General features: G+C 43.2%; 1 pseudogene; it reads right to left on the minus strand.

Moving 5' to 3' along the window:
* Window positions 1-16,806: 16,806 nt before the first annotated feature.
* Window positions 16,807-18,900, minus strand: LOC100342649 (UTP--glucose-1-phosphate uridylyltransferase pseudogene; annotated as a pseudogene).
* Between the last annotated feature and the right edge of the window lie 854 nt (window positions 18,901-19,754).

The raw sequence follows: 19,754 nt of genomic DNA on the forward strand, positions 1-19,754 counted from the left end.
CAAGGTATTTGATTGTTTTTGTAGCTATTGTGAATGGGATTGATCTTAGAAGTTCTTCCTCAGCCATGGCATTGTCTGTGTATACAAAGGCTGTCGATTTTTGTGCATTGATTTTATACCCTGCTACTTTGCCAAACTCTTCTATGAGTTCCAATAGTCTCTTAGTAGAGTTCTTTGGGTCCCCTAAATACAGAATCATGTCATCTGCAAAGAGGGATAGTTTGAGTTCTTCCTTCCCAATTTGTATCCCTTTAATTTCTTTTTCTTGCCTAATAGCTCTGGCTAGAACCTCCAGAACTATATTGAATAGCAGTGGTGAGAGTGGGCATCCCTGTCTGGTACCAGATCTCAGTGGAAATGCTTCCAACTTTTCCCCATTCAATAGGATGTTGGCTGTGGGTTTTTCATAGATTGCTTTGATTGTATTGAGGAATGTTCCTTCCATACCCAGTTTGCTTAGAGTTTTCATCATGAATGGGTGTTGTATTTTATCAAATGCTTTCTCGGCATCTATTGAGATAATCATATGGTTTTTCTTCTGCAGTCTGTTAATGTGGTGTATCACATTGATTGTCTTGCGCACATTAAACCATCCCTGCATACCAGGGATAAATCCCACTTGGTCTGGGTGGATGATCTTTCTGATGTGTTGTTGCATTCTATTGGCGAGAATTTTATTGAGGATTTTTGCATCTATGTTCATCAGGGATATTGGTCTGTAATTCTCTTTCAGTGCTGCATCTTTCTCTGGCTTAGGAATTAAGGTGATGCTGGCTTCATAGAAAGAATTTGGGAGGATTCCCTCTTCTTTGATTGTTCTGAATAGTTTGAGAAGAATTGGAGTTAGTTCTTCTTTAAATGTCTGGTAGAATTCAGCAGTGAATCCATCTGGTCCTGGGCTTTTCTTTGTTGGGAGGGCCTTTATTACTGTTTCAATTTCTGTCTCAGTTATGGGTCTGTGTAGGTTTTTGATGTCTTCCTGGTTCAATTTAGGCAGGTTGCATGTGTCCAGGAATCTATCAATTTCTGATAGGTTTCCCTGTTTGCTGGCATACAAGTGCTTGTAGTAATTTCTGATGATTCTTTTTATTTCTGTGGTGTCTGTTGTTACATTTCCTTTTTCATCTCTGATTTTATTGATTTGGGTCTTTTCTTTTTTTAGTTAGTTTGGCCAATGGGGTGTCAATTTTGTTTATTTTTTCAAAAAACCAGCTCCTCGTTTGGCTGATTTTTTGTAATGTTTTTCTTGATTCAATCCTGTTGATTTCTTCTCTGATTTTAATTATTTCTCTTCTCCTACTAGATTTGGGTCTGGTTTGCTGTAGGTTTTCTAGATCCTTGAGGCGAATTGAAAGCTCATCTATTTGGTGTCTTTCCAATTTCTTGATGTAGGCACCTATTGATATAAACTTTCCTCTTAACACTGCTTTTGCTGCGTCCCATAAGTTTTGGTATGTTGTGCTGTTATCCTCATTTACTTCCAGAAAGTTTTTGATTTCTCTTTTGATTTCTTCTATGACCCATTGTTCATTCAGGAGCATGTTGTTCAATCTCCATGTGTTTGCGTATGCTCTAGGGATTCCTGAGTTGCTAATTTCCAACTTCATTCCTTTATGGTCTGAGAAGCTGCATGGTATGATTCTAATTCTTTTGAATTTGCTGAGACTTGCTTTATGGCCTAGTATGTGGTCAATCCTAGAGAAGGTTCCATGTACTGCTGAGAAGAATGTAAAATCTTTAGCTGTAGGATTGAAAGTTCTGTATAAATCTGTTAGATCCATTTGGGCTATAGTGTCGTTTAAATCTACTGTATCCTTGTTGATCTTCTGTGTGGTTGATCTGTCTATTTCTGAGAGTGGAGTATTGAAGTCCCCCAGTACTACTGTAGTGGGGTCTAAGTCTCCCTTTAAGTCCGTTAATAAATCTTTTAGATAAACTGGTGCCCTGTAGTTAGGTGCGTATACATTGATAATTGTTATATCTTCCTGTTGAATTGATCCCTTAATCATGATATAGTGTCCCTCTTTGTCTCTCTTAACAGTTTTTGTGGTAAAGTTTATGTTGTCCGATATTAAGATGGCTACGCCCGCTCTTTTTTCATTTCTGTTGGCATGGTATATCTTTTTCCAGCCTTTCACTTTCAGTCTGTATGCATCTTTGTTGGAAAGATGTGTTTCTTGTAAGCAGCAAATAGATGGGTTTTGTTCCTTAACCCAATCAGCCAAACGGTGTCTTTTAACTGGACAGTTCAGGCCATTCACGTTCAAAGTGACTAATGATAAGTGGTGACTTTGCCCTGCCATTTGCCAAAGATAAGTTCTAATATATGCTTTGAATTCCCTGTGATCTTTTGCTGTGAGGTTTCCTTCCTTGGTTTCCTCCCTTTACCTTCTTTCATATTGATGACCGTGTTTCTTTGTTTCTGTGTGTAACACATCTTTAAGCATCTTTTGCAGGGCTGGACGAGTGGCAACAAATTCTTTCAATTTCTGTTTGCAATGAAAAGTCTTTATTTCACCTTCATTCACAAATGATAGCTTTGTAGGATATAATATTCTGGGCTGGCAGTTTTTCTCTCTTAGTACCTGGGCTATATCTTGCCATTCCCTCCTAGCTTTTAGAGTTTCTGATGAGAAGTCAGCTGTGAGTCTGATTGGAGATCCTCTGAGAGTAATCTGACGTTTCTCTCTTGCACATTTTAGGATCTTTTCTTTATGTTTCACTGTGGAGAGTTTAATTACAATGTGTCGTGGTGAGGATCTCTTTTGGTCGTGTTTATTAGGGGTTCTGTGAGCTTCCTGTACTAGGATTTCTCTGTCCTTCTCCAAACCTGGGAAATTTTCTGCTAATATCTCACTAAAAAGGCCTTCTAATCCTTTCTCCCTCTCCATGCCTTCAGGAACTCCTAGAACCCGAATGTTGGGTTTTTTAATAGTATCCTGAAGATTCCCGACAATATGTTTTAGATTTCTAATTTCCTCTTCTTTTCTTTGGTCTGACTGTATCCTTTCCTGTTCTCTGTCTTCTAAGTCTGATATTCTCTCTTCTGCTTCACCCATTCTCTTTGTAAGGCTCTCTATTGTGTTTTTCATTTGATCTATTGAATTCTTCACTTCAGTCACTATCACAGTTTCCTGTTGTACTGGTTGTTTCGTTTCATTTTGATTCCTCCTTAATATTTCATTTTCACGAGAGAGATTTTCTATCTTGTCCATTAAGGATTTGTGTAGTTCAAGAATTTGTTTTTGAGAACTTCTTAATGTTCTTATCAATTTTTTGAGATCTGCTTCTTGCATTTCTTCTATCTCATCATCTTCATAATCTTGAATTGGGGTGTCTTTTTCATTTGAGGGCGTCATGGTGACTTCCTTGTTTTTATTACCTTGGTTTTTGCGTTTGTTATTTGGCATATTGGAGATATTTGGTTTCTTCACTGTGGTGCTTTTTCTTGTTATACTATGACTCTAGATTAAGTGGACTATCTGTTTTTGATGGAGCCTTAGGGCTTGAGATGGGTGTGGCCTGAGAGCTCTGTTTGGTGTGCCAAAGGTGACACTCCCAGGTTAGGCGTGGTAAACCTCTCTCTCTCTCTTTCTTTTTTTTTTTGATTCAAAAGGGAAGTAATTCCGCACAGCTGAACGAAGTTGGAGGTAGTTAGCAGGCAAATGATATACCCACAGGAGCCAGAGATCGGAAGCTCTTTCCCAGGAACCCCACAGGGAATCTGTTCGGCCCTCAGAGTGGGCTCAAATTCTCCTTCAGCCTCCCACTGGGTTGCCAAAGTTACGGAATTGTAGCGTCTCTGGAGAGTGCTCAGGTGAATTCCGTGAGTTCTCTCCCCCATTGTCTCTTTTTTCACAGTCTCAGTTCAGTAGCACCACAAATTTACTAGGTCCTAATCTCCTGTTAATTCGCCCCACCCAGAGTCAGGTTTTTCTGCTAGGCTCAGGGCCGGTGCAGACCTGAGGTCGCTCTGCTTATGACGTATGTCCAAGATGGCGCCTGCTCTTTGTCTTGCTCGCCCTGGAGAGGTGAGCAGAGAGAGAGAAACCCGTGTCCATACTAGTCACCCCTTTTTTTTCTCTCTCTCTCTCTCTTCCAGTTAGCCTTGTGAAGGGGGTCGTTCCCTCTAGTCTCCTCTCTCAGCTTGCCTGCCGGTGTCTCGGGCTATTGAGGTTTGGCTCACCTTGCGTTCCAGCGCTGGTGTGTTGAGTCTGCTGCTGGTGTCCCGAACTGTGGGCTCCCACGCTCTCCACGCAGGTCCGCTGTGAGTCACGCGTTCCGGAAGAGTTTCTTCTGCTGTTTCCTCCCCTACTCTTCCTTGAACCTGCAGTATCTCCACTTTTATTAAACTATCTCTCCCCAGACTATCAGTGTGCTCCCTTCCTATTCCGCCATCTTGCCGGAATCTCCTAGTATTTCTTTCCTCCTTCTGGATTTGGGCTTGATTTGCTGCTGTTTTTCTAAATCCTTGAGGTGCATGGAGAGTTCATTTGTTTGGTTCCTTTCCAGCTTCTTGATGTAGGCACCAATTGCTATAAACTTTCCTCTTAGCACTGCTTTTGCTGTGTCCCACAGGTTTTGATAGGTTGTGTTATCATTTTCATTTGTTTCTAGAAATCTTTTGATTTCTCTTTTAATTTCTTTGATGACCCACTGTTTGTTTAGGATCATGTTGTCCATTCTCCATATATTTGCATATGGTGTAGGGATTCTTGGGTTGTTGATTTTGAGTTTCACTGCGCTATGGTCTGAGAAGCTGCATGGTATAGTTTCAATTTTTTTGAATTTGTTGAGGCTCCCTTTATGGCCTAGCATATGGTCAATCCTAGAGAACATTCCTTGTACTGGGGAGAAATACGTGAACTCTGTGGCTATGGGGTCAAAGGTTCTGAAGATATCTGTTAGGTCTATTTGGTCTATAGCGTCAATTAACTCTGTTGTTTCCTTGTTGAATTTCTGTCTGGTTGATCTGTCCATTGGTGAGAGTGGGGTGTTGAAGTCCCCTGTTACTATTGTATTTGAATCTATATCTCCCTTTAAATCCTCTAGTAATTCTTTCAGGTAGCCAGGTGCCCTGTAATTAGGTTGTATACATTTACAATAGTAATGTCTTCCTGTTGGATAGATCCTTTAATCATTATATAGTGCCCTTCTCTGTCTCTTTTAATAGTTTTTATGTTAAAGTCTATTTTGTCTGATATCAGGATGGCCACACCAGCTCTTTTTTGATTTCTGTTAGCTTGGAGTATCTTTTTCCATCCTTTCACTTTCAGTCTGCATGCATCTTTGCTGATAAGGTGTCTCCTGAAGGCAGCATATAGATGGATTCTCTTTCTTTATCCAATCAGCTAGTCTATGTCTTTTGGTAGTAGAATTAAGACCATTCACATTCAGTGTGATTACTGTTAAGTACTGTCTTTTCCCATTCATGTTTCCTAAACGAGCTGTTTATGTATTTTGAACTTTGTTTGTAGGTTACTCTACATTCGCTTTTTTTTTTTTTTTTGTAGTGAAGTTCTTGCTTTTGTATTTCTGTGTGCAGCACGTCTTTGAGCAAGTGTTGTAGGGTTGGATGCATGGATACAAATTCTTTCAGTTTCTGTTTGTCTTGGAAGATCTTTATTTCCCCTTCATTCATAAATGATAGCTTTGCAGGGTATAGTATTCTAGGTTGGCATTGTTTGTCTCTTAAAACTTGAAATATATCATGCCATTGTCTCCTTGCCTGTAGTGTTTGCGATGAGAAGTCTGGGGTGAGTCTGATTAACTTACCCCTGAATGTGATTTGTCGTTTTTCTCTGGCACATTTTAGGATTTGTTCTTTGTGTGTCACTGAGCTGAGTGTTGCCACAGTGTGTCGCGGTGAATTTCTCTTCTGGTCTACCCTGTTCGGAGTCCTGGCTATCTGTTGAATTTGCCTGTTGTTATCCAGCTGCCTTTGTTTGAAGTTTTCTGATATTATTTCATTGAAAACACCTTCCAATCCATTCTCTCTTTCCACCCTCTCAGGGACTCCTATTATCCGAAAATTACACCGTTTGATTGAATCTTGTAGGTCTCCGACCATATTTTTCAATTTCTTCTTCCTGCGTTTGAACTGACTGTATTATTTCTGGAAATTTGTCTTCGAATTCTGATATTCGGTCTTCTATTTCATCTGTTCGATTTCCGAAGGATTCCACGGTGTTTTTTATGTGGTCAATTGAGTTTTTCATTTCCAGTATTTCATTCTGGCTTCTCTTTAGGATCTCTAACCCTTGGGCTTGTTTTTCGTTCAGCTCTCGACACTGTTTCTCATTATTTCTATGTATTCTGATTATTAATTTTCTGAATTCTTTTTCTGGCATAGTTTCAAATTCTTCTTCTTCTTCAGCTTCTGTTATGGTTGGTTTAGCCATTGGCGAGTTTATATGTTCTTCTATATTCTTATTGTGGGTTTTGTTTGTTTGTTTGTTTTTTGGCATTCTGTCTGGGTGGTTTTTCAGGTTGATTTCCCTCCACTATGGGCTGCTGTGAGTCTGTACCAATATCCAGTGTAAGCAGGCTGCTCTGTCTTCTAGAGTTTGTTTGTTTATTTTTTACTTATTTATTTATTTATTTTTTGTAACTTGAGTGGGCTGGTGTCAGGGCTTTGAGGTGCCAATCTCTGCCCCTTGGGGGCTGGTTTCCTTGTTCCTATGTTCGCCCTTATGTGTCTGTGCCTGGGGTTCATTGGTCAGCCACTCTTTTTCACTGCACCTCCTGAGTGAGGAGTGTCAAATAGCTTCAGACCACCTTTGGACTCCGCCCCTGCTGCTTCCTCCCTTGGAGCAGAGGCCAGCCTCCTTTAAGCCCGAATGTAAACAAACAAGATGGCTGCACTCTGCCCACTGCAGCTCTGATTGTGGGTTGGGCAGCTCCTAAGGATCCTGGCGTTTTTGATCCCTCAGTTCATCCCCCTGGATCCTGCCCTCTTCCTGTGGGCGCTATTCAATTTTTTTTTTTCCTGGTAACTTGAGTAGACTGGTGTCAGGGCTTTGAGCTGCCCTCCCTCGCTGCCCACTCCTGCACAAGGAGTATTGTGTCGCTCCACTCCACCTTTGGGCTCTGCCTCCGAAGGTTAGTGTGGAGGCAGAGGCAGTTCTCCTTTAAGCCCGAATGTGAACAAACAAGATGGCTGCTTCCTGCCCACTGCAGCTCCGATTTGGGGGAGGGTTCCTGGATTGTTTAGTCCCTCAATTAGACCCCCTGAATTGCGCACTCTTTCCGCAGGCACTACTCACTCTGTTCAATTTTCTATTTCCTCCCCCACTCAGTCGTGCATGTCTCAGTGTCCGTCCCAGGGTGGGTTGGGGGAGGGGCGTGGCGGTGGCTGTTACAGCAGTGCTGGGCGAGCGCCCTGTCTCACCTCTGCTTCCAGCGCTGGTGCGTACACACTCTTGCTGGTGTCCTGCTCTTCAGGTGTCCACGCCCTCCTCGCAGGTCCACCCTGTCTCCCCCATTTTGGAAGAGCTTCCCTTTCCCCGAAACTACAAATTCTCACCCCTCTTTGAACCTTCCCTTCCCAGACCATTGGTGTGCTCCCTCCCTAATCCGCCATCTTGGAACCCGCTATGTGTTATTACTGTGACTACATTCCAGCAGTTCCTTATCCCTGTGGCTTTCATAACAGTATTTGAGTGGCCCAGATTTTGTTAGCTGATCATTCCTGCATCAATTAGCTATAACTGTACAAAATTAAAATACCACCAGGGCTGTTGGATATCCACCTCCATAGGTAGCCAGCCAAGAAGTGCCATATACTATTAATGTTGAGGAGAGGAACTTGGGAAGGTGAAATTATCAAGTTCCTATGCCTTTTTTAAAAAAGATTTATTGTATTTATTTGAAAGAGTTACAGAGAGAGGTAGAGATAGATAGAGAGGTCTTCCATCGCAAGTTCACTCCCCAGATAGCCACAACGACCAGAGCTGCGCTGATCCAAAGCCAGGAGCCAGGAGATTCTTCCAAGTCTGCCATGTGGGTGCAGAGGCCCAAGGACCTGGGCCATCCTTTACTGCTTTCCCAGGCCACAACAGAGAGCTGGATCAGAAGATGAGCTGCCGGGACCAGAACCAGCGCCCATATGGGATGCCGATGCTTCAGGTCAGGGCTTTAATCCACTACGCCACAGCTCTGGTCCTCCCATGCCTTTTCTTTTTTTGACAGGCAGAGTGGAAAGTGAGAGAGAGAGAGAGAGAGAGAGAGAGAGAGAGAAAGGTCTTCCTTTGCTGTTGGTTCACCCTCCAATGGCCACCATGGCCAGCGTGCTGTGGCTGGCGCACCGCGCTGATCCAGTGGCAAGAGCCAGGTACTTATCCTGGTCTCCCATGGGGTGCAGGGCCCAAGGACTTGGGCCATCCTCCACTGCACTCTCTGGCCACAGCAGAGAGCTGGCCTGGAAGAGAGGCAACCAGGACAGAATCCGGCGCCCGGACCGGACTAGAACCCCGTGTGCCGGCGCTGCAAGGCAGAGGATTAGCCTAGTGAGCTGTGGCGCCGGCCCCTCCCATGCCTTTTGACCTTGCCTGCTTATCTCTGTGCCCCCATCTCTCTCTCTCTCTCTCTCTCTCTCTCTCTCTCAACCAGTGCCATGATAATCAACAGATCCACCTGTGTGGCTAGCTGCCACAGCCCTGTTATTTAATGATTTGCAACTGGGCCACTATTATCTGTAAACCCGTCTAAGTAACTGTGATGTTGGGGTGGGGGGCATGGCTAGATGTGGCTGCTTGTAGATGTGTGGATGTGTAGGTGCATGTGGCTATGTGTGGATGTGTGTAGTGTCTCTCTATGTGCGTCCAACTGCCACCATGGACACAAAGGCAGCTATCTGCTATGGCCCCACTGCTGTCAGGGGTAAGTGGCATTTCCTTGTGCATTTCTCACCATCACTGTGAGTAGAGGAGATGTAAACTTACGAATGTCCCTTAGCCCTGGGCATATACTTTGGCATCATTGGCAGGATTCCTTTTAGGCTAGTATGGAATTGGAGGGTGGAATTCAGGGGTGGATAGCTACAGGTATGTAGTGCTTGGGGGCTATGGCCTTGTGGGCTAGGGAAGTAGGACTAGGAGTGGGTTGGAGTAGATGTCTCTCCCACTTGTATAGAGAAGATACTACATGGGTCCAGAAAGATGTCCCAGTAGGGAGACCCCCAGATAGTAGCAGAGGCCACAGGGTGAGTCCTCCTGACTGCCTTGTGGGCTTGCAGCTGTTAGAGTCTGAAAAAGCCCACTGCCCGAGGAACAACTTTAAGAGACTTTTCTCTCATGCAACCAGCAAAGGGTTAAAGATTTATTGATTATCCAGCATGCTGGGGCTGTCTGATCATACATGAACAGAGCAGCCCCGAATAACCAAAGGTTAGGGTTTATAAAGGCAAAAACCGCAAAACCGGGAATGGGGGAATACATGGTTGCTATGCACGGTTGCTCTACACAGTTGCTAAAATCAAATGTATAATTTGGGACATGCTCAAGCTGACTTGCCCCAAATGGTAGAGTTAGAAACATACCAGGGGATTCCAATTCAATCCCATTAAGGTGGCATGTACCAATGCCATCTCACTATTCCAAGTGATCAATTTCAGTTCACAATTGATCATAATGAAAGGACTAAGAGTCAAAGGGAGCACATAAACAAGTCTAGTACCTGCTAACACTAACTGATAGAATAAATAAAGGGGAGAGTGATCCAACATGGGAAGTGAGATACTCAGCAGACTCATAGAATGGCAGATGTCCTAAATAGCACTCTGGCCTCAGAATCAGCCCTAAAGGCATTCGGATCTGGCTGAAAAGCCCATGAGAGTATTTCAGGCATGGAAAGCCAAGACACTCTGGAAAAAAGATCTCTGTGAGTGAGATCCCAGTGGAAAGAACAGGTCTTCAAAGAAGGAGGTACCTTTCTCTGAAGGGAGGAGAGAACCTCCACTTTGACTATGACCTTGTCTAAACAAGATAAGAGTCGGAGAACTCAGAGGGCTTCCATAGCCTTGGAAACTCATGACTGGAGCATAGGGAGATTACTGATGCCATAAACAGGAGTGTCAATTGGTAAAGTCAACAACAGGAGTCACTGTGCACTTACTCCTCATGTGGGATCTCTGTCCTTAATGTGCTGTGCATTGAGATTTAATGCTATAACAAGTACTCAAACAATATATTTCACTTTGTGTTTCTATGGGGGTGCAAACTGTTGAAATCCTTACTTAATGCATGCTAAACTGATCCTCTGTAAAAAAAAAAGAAGAAATTATCAATTCCCAACTTGACTCTCACTGGGATTAAACATGACAATAGGTCTGCTCTGATTTCATCATCATTTAAAAAAATCATCTATTATTTTTCACTTTGTGTTTCTGTGTGGGAGCAAACTGTTGAAATCCTTACTTAATGTATGCTAAGCTGATCTTCTGTATATTAAGATAATCGAAAATGAATCTTGATGTGAATGGAAGGGGAGAGGGAGTGGGAAAGGGGAGGGTTGTGGGTGGGAGGGACGGTATGGGGGGGAAGCCATTGTAATCCATAAGTCGTACTTTGGAAATTTATATTCATTAAATAAAAGTTAAAAAAAATACAAAAAAAGAGAGTATATGGTTACTGGGGTTAACATAACCTAAAACCTAAGTGAAATTAATATTTATCATAATCTTGACAATACCAGTTACAATATTACAATTAGCAATTAGGACTTGACATTAATGTAAGACACAGACAAATCACATCTTTATTATTAGCCCAGGTAACCCAGGTGCAACCTTTCTACTTTTAAGCTTGAGCAATCATGCTAGGGGGTTTTTATGCATTGCCAAGGGTGATGTAGTGCACTGCTATTGTCCGACTATTTGAGATCATAGTTTCAGACCAGAGTCTCACGGTGGGGGGGTGCTTTCTCAGAATGGAGTCTCAAGTGCTCCAAAATGGAGTCCCTACTGTCAAGGTGCTACTTCACTTTGTCTTATTTTTACAGCTGTACCAGGAAGGTTTAAACCTGTAAGCTTAAGCTTAACTTTTTACACCCGCACATATACAATTTTAACTCTTCACAGCAATGCTTCACTGCAGGCTGAGACCCAACAACACGGCCTGCTGGTTGCTTTAGAAGAGGCAAAGAAGAGTCAGAGGGATGTCCAGACAATGGCTGATGCCACTGGGTAAGTCCTTCTCACTGGCTGTGGGTAGAGGATAATATTGAGTTGCAGACACAAATTCAAAGAAAGCAGAGACGCCAACACATCACAGGAAAAAAAAAATGGAAAAAACAGCAACTTTGAGAGCAGCCTTGATGAGCTCCAGGCCAAGGCCATGGCCATGTACTCCACCTCCCTTTCTGGGGAAGGAGTAGGAGGAATGGAATGCAGAGGCAGCAGCTATGGAAGCAGTGAGGAAAGACCTTGACTCAAATGGCCTCTAAAAAGCAACAAGTAAAGGAGTTCCAACACCCGGAAAGGAGCCAAACATCGAGATAAAGGTAAAAGTGACTGCTACAAGAAAACCTGCTGGTAAAACTGCTCATGAGAGTGGGTGAGGCCCCAAGCTAGGCCACCTGCCTGGGGCTGATCCCCCTACCCTTGATTATAAGTTATGGACCCTTGGGAGCATTTGTGGGCAGCAGGGAAGAAAGTTCTGTCCTCTAAAGTCCCAACTGACCCCATCCCTGTGATGGGATCCATGGCATAGCCCTTTTAAGAGCATGGGGAAGGGCCAGCACTGTGGCACAGTAGGTTAATCCTCTGCCTGTGGCACCGGCATCCCATATGGATGTCGATTCAAGTCCTGGCTGCTCCTCTTCCAATCGAGCTCTCTGCTGTGGCCTGGGAAAACAGTAGAAGATTGCCCAAGCCCCTGCACCCATGTGGGAGACCCAGAGGAAGCTCCTGGCTCCTGGCTTCGGTTTGGCACAGTTCTGGCTGTTACAGTCATTTGGGGAGTGAACCAACAGAAGGAAGACCTTTCTCTCTGTCTCTCCCTCTCACTCTCTGTAACTCTACCTCTCAAATAAAATAAATCTTAAAAAAAAAAAAAACCATGGGGATCCAGCACCCAGGCTTGCAGCACACTCTCTGCTGGAGATGCTGGGGAGATGTTGCTCAGTTATGCAGTGCTATGGGCCAGCATCTCCTTAGTGCTGGGCCCAGGGCTGCATATGCACACCAGGGACTGCAACAGTGGCTCCAGATTGGAGCCCGAGATTGCGGAAAAGGTGGTCATCAGCCGGTACCACCCTCCTTCCCTGTGATGGGGAGGGGATTGTAGCTTCAATGGCAATGGCATGGATAGACCCAGGCAAAGGCTTAGGGCCTCAGGAAAGCTGAGTGCTCTCCTAAGAAAAGCAACAGGCATTTGACCAGAGCATCTAAGGTGAAGAGCACCCAAGTCTTCTGTTCATTGTGAGGCACTGGGTGGGGAACCCTGAGAGACAAGATCCAAAGCCTGGGTGGTGCGCAGCTGAGGCAGAGGGTGATGCTGCACCTGCTGCATCCGCCAGGGGAAACATGAAGAAAGAGCAGTCAGCTTGCAGAGGCAGAGACAGAGGAAAACATCATCCATGCCCTGAAAGAAGGGATTACTACCCCTTAGGCTTCATCCAGCACCAGAGGCCACCCAGCAGTCATAATGGTTGGGTCCTCTGGTGGTGAGGAGAGAGCTAAGCCTTCAGTGTTATTCAAGGCTTCTGAGCCCACCTGCTTAAGGGAAATAGCAGTTGATAGGGTTCTACTCTTGGGATTAACCCAAAATAATTGATGTCTTTGTTTACTTAGTCTTCCAGCTGTGGCATGGCACCACCTTATATCATGATTTAATATGATATAATATTAACCTGTGAATCTCTTACAGATTTAAAAGCAGTTGTGTCCATTTTGCTGAACCACCTAGAGTCGCCTCTTGAGAGATGGCCAATAGACTTTTTCAGACTTTCCCCCCCAATCAGATGGATACAGCCTGATGGCTGCAAGCACCCTGTGGACTAAACTCCTTTGCAATGGTGACCAACTGACTGGCTTGTTGAATGTGCTCTTAGTTGCCTGTCATCTTTGCAGCTGGGCTGCCTTAGAAGATAGCCACAACCACTGACCATACTGGACTTGGTTATGAAACCATAGTTGGACCCATGTAGAGACATTAGCCTGGGGGCAATACAATAGAACCTTATTAGGGCTGGTTTTTTTTTAAAGATTTTATTTATTCATTTGAGAGGCAGAGCTACAGACAGTGAGATGGCCACAACAGCCAGAGCTGTGCTGATCCAAAGCTAGGAGCCAGGTGCTTCTTCTGGGTCTCCCACGTGGGTGCAGGGGCCCAAAGACTTGAGCCATCGTACACTGCTTTCCCAGGTCACAGCAGAGAGCTGGATTGGAAGAGGGGCGGCTGGGACTAGAACTGGCACCCACATGGATGCCAGCACTGCAGGTGGAGGATTAACCCACTGAGCCATGGAGCCAGCCCCAGGGTTGGAGTTTTCTCTGCTATGTCTTATAGTTTGTTGCTGTAACTTGTCTTGTTATAGCCTTTAGATATCAAGATCCATACCCTATGTGTACTCCTTGCACAGGGATCCTTCTGGATGATAACATACAGATAGGGTATAAGTCAAGGAAACTTGAAGGGTGAAATGTTGAGGAGAAGAACTTGGGAAGGTGAAGTTATCAATTTCCAAGCCTTTAGCCCTTGCCCCCTTATTCTGTGCCTCTGTGGTAACTGGCACCATGGTAACTAACAGGTGCACCTGCTTGGCTAGCTGCCCACAAATCTTTTATGCAATGGTTTGGCTCTGGGTCACTTTGCAAACCCAGACAAGCAACTTGGAGGCATATCTAGATGTGGCTGCTTGTGGACCTGTGGATGTGTAACTGGATGTGGCTGTGTGTGGATGTTTGCTGATGTCTGTGTGTGTGTCTGATTTCCACCATGGACGCAAAGGCAGTTATTGATTGTGGCCTCACTGCCACTGGGGGCTGTTCCTTGTGCAGTTCTCACTGTCCCTGTGAATACTGGAAATATAAGCCCACAAAGGGTTCTCAGTTGTTCTCTGACCTGTTGGAATCGGGATCTGCTTGTCCTGAACCCTAAGTCCTGAGCATACAATTAACAATTCTGATCTACTGGAGAGAAAGAAGATAGGAAGAATTATCCATTCTGTGTTTTAGTTGTCTCCCTCTACATTTTCTTCTTGGACTCTTCATTTTTCTTATTTTTAAAAACTTATTTATTTATTTATTTGACACGTAGAGTTACAGACAGTGAGAAGGAGAGACAGAAAGAAAGGTCGTCCATCTGCTGGTTCACTCCCCAAATGGCCACAATGGCTGGAGATGGGCCAATTCGAAGCCAGGAGCCAGGAGTTTCTTCTGTGTCCCCCACTTGGGCACAGGGGCCCAAATACTTGGGCCATAGTCCACTACTTTCCCAGGCCATAGCAGAGAGCTGGATCAGAAGAGGAGCAGTTGGGACCAAACCTGGCACCTGGCACTGCAGGTGGATGATTAACCTATTGAACCTCAGCGCCAGCCTCCCTCTTGTATTTGTTAACTTCCACTCAACACCATGTAATTGCTATTCAAGGGGTTGTATTCTGTGATTGTGCTTACTCTTTCCTCCAGGCAGTAAGCTTGGTTCAGAGGTGGACAAGAGACCCAAGCGATTTTAGCCAACATCCTTTTGAGGATTTAATATGGCAACAGGAGAAAACAGGTTTCTTCACTTTTCTGTGAGTGATGTACTTGCAACGACCACAGGAACCTGGATCTGTGGTTCCTGCATGGGGGACCGCCTGTTTGAGAATGAAGCCAAAACAGAGAAGAACAATTACGTAGAATAAGCTAAAGTCCTGTCCCCTGAGCAATTTTGTCCTTCCTGCCTGAGCTACATTAACCCTACTTACACTAGTTTCTTTTTTCACAGTAGCTGAGTTCTGATGAATATATGTCTCATCTTTCACTCTGTCAATACAAAAGGAAACAGAGAAAATATGAAGTACGTGTGATGCCAACAATATGTATAAAAGACTTAGTAAGAATTTAGCTTTATCGTTTCTATTGCTAGCTCTGTCAAGGGAGTGACAACATATACCTTAGTTAATGTAAATTTAACAGAGAGAGAGAAGGAAGTACTTGGGGGAGTGGGTTGGGTGGTTTCATATGACATGGCACCTAAGACTTTACCTGAAGCGGGGAGACCCTTTCTCTCTTGCCTCTCATAGCCTGAATACATGATCACAATGAGTCTTTCTCTAATGTTTAATGATACATACATTTGTAAAATGGTTTCATATCAAGAAATAGAAATTTTTTCCCAAGCTCAGAAAACTTGGCTGGCTGCAAGAGAAAACTGAGTCAAATCTTAACATTAAGTGCTGTAATAAATGCTCAACTGAATAAATGTTAGATAAAATATTAGTGAATACTTTTAGTTGGAAAATTGAAAGGCCAAGGTAAATCAATTAATAGCAACACATTTCTGCAAAAGAATCTTGCTTTCAGATCTCCTGCTGAAGAGAAGTAAAAAGGAATTCAAAGCCAACTAAGGTTGATATAAAGGTCTGAATAGCTTCAAACACAGACATGTGTAAACTACAGGAGAAACTGCACTATCATATTTTGCATACTTTTCAAAATGTACTTGATTTTACCATATATTATGTATTTATACATAACATTTTATAATTCAAAATTTTTCATGTAGAGCAGATGTATCTTTGATCTTATTAGAGTTCAATTTAAAGAATTTTAAATGTGATTCTTGTGATGTTTGCCCTATTTGTGGACTTTAGAACTTAACCCTTAACTTAAATGTAATCCTTAATATGTACAAAAGTGGTTCTCCGATCAAGAACTTTTGAACATAAAGTTTTCATTTAGTGATTCTAAAAATCATTAAAATTATATACATACATTACATTAAAATTATAAAATAATAGGATCATATTTTAGAAAATTGTATATATAGAGAAAGGACAAAATATCACTCTCTGACAAGTAGTATGTTTACCACTTTGAAAATAGTCATTGTTCTTTGCTCGGGTCTCTGAGGGGACCCCAATGTAAAAAAACCTTCTTGCTCACTCAGTTCTTTTTTTTTTTTTTTTTTGACAGGCACAGTAGACAGTGAGAGAGAGAGACAGGGAGAAAGGTCTTCCTTTTCCATTGGTTCACCCCCTAATGGCTGCTGCAGCCGGCGCACCATGCTGATTCAAAGCCAGGAGCCAGGTGCTTCTCCTGGTCTCCCATGGGGTGCAGGGCCCAAGTACTTGGGCCATCCTCCACTGCACTCCCGGGCCAGAGCAGAGAGCTGGACTAGAAGAGGGGCAACTGGGACAGAATCCAGCGCCCCATCCAGGACTAGAACCTGGGGTGCCAGTGCCGCAGGCAGAGGATTAGCCTAGTGAGCCATGGCGCCGGCCGCTCACTCAGTTCTAATCAAGTTAATGAATGAACACAAAAACAAGACAAATGAGCTTATTTTTATTGCTGGGATAGGGCCCCCTAGTCTGCCGTGGAGATGTGCTAGTATTGATCCCCAGAATTTAGGTAGAAGTATCAGTGGTATTAGCTGGAGTAGACCTCCCTTACAGTCAGGGACCCTGGAACATCAGGGGAATATGAGTGCCCTGAAGCCAGAACAATTCCAAGAGTGGTCTGAGTCAAGCACACCAATTTAGCAATCAGTTAACTGATTCCACCTCCCCACAGTCAGGCCGAGTGAACGCTAGAGAGGAATTTAAGAGGGAAGCTTAGAGAAAAATTCTCTGCAGTGGGAAAAGCTGCTTTCTTCTCATGAGTTTTTTTTTTTTTTTTTTAAGCTTCACCACTTTATTTTTGAAATCACAAGCAATCAAAGTGACCATCATTGAGGCTTCTGTTAAAATATTTCCAGCAGAGCTGCCCCAGTTTTAAGATAAACAATATTGCACTTTAAGATCAACTAACTTTCAGGATCCTCTTCAAAGAAGGAAAGTATTGCTTCATCTGTGCTTTTCTTAGACTAAAAGCATCCTGAAGAAAACTCTTGTTTAAAAATAAACACTGTAGGGTACAGTAACATAGTGTGGTACCTGCCTATTTTAGAATCCTAGAGGATACTTCATTGTAAGAAACTATTTAGCCCATAATTAGTATAAAGTGTACATATTTTTCATTTCAGTGGTCCAAGATGCGAAGGTTTCCAGATACAATTTTGTTCTCTAATACTGCTCCAGGTGGGATGTCAATTCTGTCACCGTGGTTTGCAATGATGATAACCGTTCCCTTTAATGACACATTCTTGCCAAATGTCACATCTCCTGAAATGGTGAGGTGATCCAATTCAAGCATATCTGGTATACTTTCAAATCTTCGTAGATAATCTTGAACCTTTGTAAAAGAACTGCCTAATTTAACCAAGGGCACTGTAGGAAATTCCCGTTTTTCACTCATTGTCAAAGATCCTGCATTAAGGCTATAGAGGTTTGACATCACAAGCAAAAGATCTGACGTGGTTTTGACAGGCAGAAAACGGCTCCTTGGAACATTAATACCTAGAGAATTCTCAAAACTTTTAATGGCAGCTCCTACTGCAGTTTCTAACTGAATGACATTCAGGCCTCCATCCAAAGTCTTTGGATTCACAATGATTTCCATGTCAATGGCATTCTGCTCCTGCAGTCTTTTAACTGCTGCAAGAGAAATCCATAGGTTGTTTGTATTAAATATTTTGAATTTTGATACAGACTTGAACTCATCAACATGTGCTTTTGGCACTTGAGCGATTTCCACCAGTCTCAGTTTGCCTTCATACTGAGTGAGTGTCCCACCCTTTACATCTGCACGAGTTTTATTTGTGACTTCCATGACAAATTCACAGCATTTTCCATTGGGTGAATTCATTAGATGATTAAGAATATAAAGATCCACTGTGGCACCCAGATTATCTATGTTAGACACAAAAATATACTCTTTGCCTTCTCCTATAAAGGTATCCAGCAAACCAGAGTTGTAGAAACTGGCGTATATATCACCATGACCTGGTGGGTACCAAGCTTCTGTATTTTCCCCTGAATAAGATACATCTTTTGCCACAGGAAGTAAAGATTCTTTATTAATCCTTGGGTACCTGCTTTGATTGAAAGTGTAGATTTTCACACGACAATGATTATACTTCTGTAGTATTTTTTTCGTATCTTCATCTGTGTTAAAAGAGTTCATTAAAACAAGAGGAACGTCTGTATTATAGGTTTTGTTCAAATGTTCAATTTGCTGAACAGTCAGATCCAAAAAGGTATTCTCATTCCTCACGCCAATCAGACTTTTAGGGCCTTTGCAACCCATGCTGGTTCCCAAACCACCATTGAGTTTTACCACCACCAGTTTGTTCAACACAGAAGATATATTATCAGGCAAGCCTCTAGCTTTTATCTTTTCATAGGGTTGAATCGAATCTTCTGGAGGTCTCTGAATTTTTCCCCAATCCACAGAAGGTCCCTTTTCTTGCCAAAATCTATTCCGAAATCCATCAAGATCTTTTTTACTGTGCTCAAACTCCTGTGCTGGTGCTGTTGTGAATATTTTTTCTAGTTCCTTCTTCACTGATAACTCTAGCTCTTGTCGAATGACTTCTTGGAACTGAGAAGCACCTTCTTGAGACATTGCTTTGCTAAGATCTTCCTTCTCTTCCTTTAGCAGCTGGGAAATTGGGGGGCGTTTATGGCGCCCCAGGAAGAAAGCTCGCAGGTTGAGAGAATGTCACCTCTGAGGCACCCTTCTCTCTTTCCCCTCTTCCCTCACAGGTGCACACCTTGAGTCCCTCGCTAGCAGTCACAGCCCAGCTGCTGACCCCCTCTCGCCCAAATGCCTGCTGGCTGCTGACACCCAAAACCCCCACTTTCTCCTGAATGTCTCCCCTCTTCTTCTCATGAGTTTTAAAGAAATAGAATATAATATTTCTAGATGCATATAAAGAGAACAAAGTAAGAGTTGTAGTGTAGTGATTGCTGTAGCACAATGTGTGGTACAGCAAGGCCTTCTTGAAGGGTTGGTCTTTGGATGGCATTTGGGGATTTGGGTTTCGAGATGACTCCTTCTGATCCTAGAACTGGTTAAGGGTGGCTCACTGCACCTAAACTGAACAATTTGGTTTGCCCAGAACACCTGCTTTCCTTCTGGGTCTCTGAAATTTTGGTAAGTGTTTGGCAGACAGTGCCTATGTGACCAGCCCCCAATAATAACCTTGGGAAGTTGTTTCTAATGAGTTTTCTTTAACTCATTCCTAGGGAAATTAAATGCATTCTGTCAGATTCTACTGGGAGAGGATTCTCAGAAGCCTGTGTGTTTCATATGGACTTTGCTCCCAGGTTTTTTCCTTTTGTGTTTTTGCTTTGTATCTTTTTGCTATAATAACTCCTAGCTTCACTATATGCTAAGATCTGTTGAGTTTTCCTAGAGATCACTGAATCAGAGGGTAGTCTTGGGGACCCTTGAAACAACATGGCTGTTTGTTTGGATTATTCCTTTAGTTCTCAGCCATGTCCTCTATGAAAAGAGAGTGATATGAGACTTGTTGCCAGAAGACGGCCAGTGAGGCTTAACAGATATGGAGGAGGTAACACAGAAGCCATTTGTTATGGACTATATTAGGCTAACTTAGCTAAGCTGAAATTATCCTTTCCTAGATAGTTCTGGGTTGGCATGGATCATGAGAGAGATGTTTTGTACAAATTTGCAAAGGCTGAAGTGGAGCAGAAGTCATCTTGCA

This window comes from Oryctolagus cuniculus, chromosome 8 (genome assembly GCF_964237555.1).
Source record: "Oryctolagus cuniculus chromosome 8, mOryCun1.1, whole genome shotgun sequence".
NCBI lineage: Eukaryota > Metazoa > Chordata > Mammalia > Lagomorpha > Leporidae > Oryctolagus > Oryctolagus cuniculus.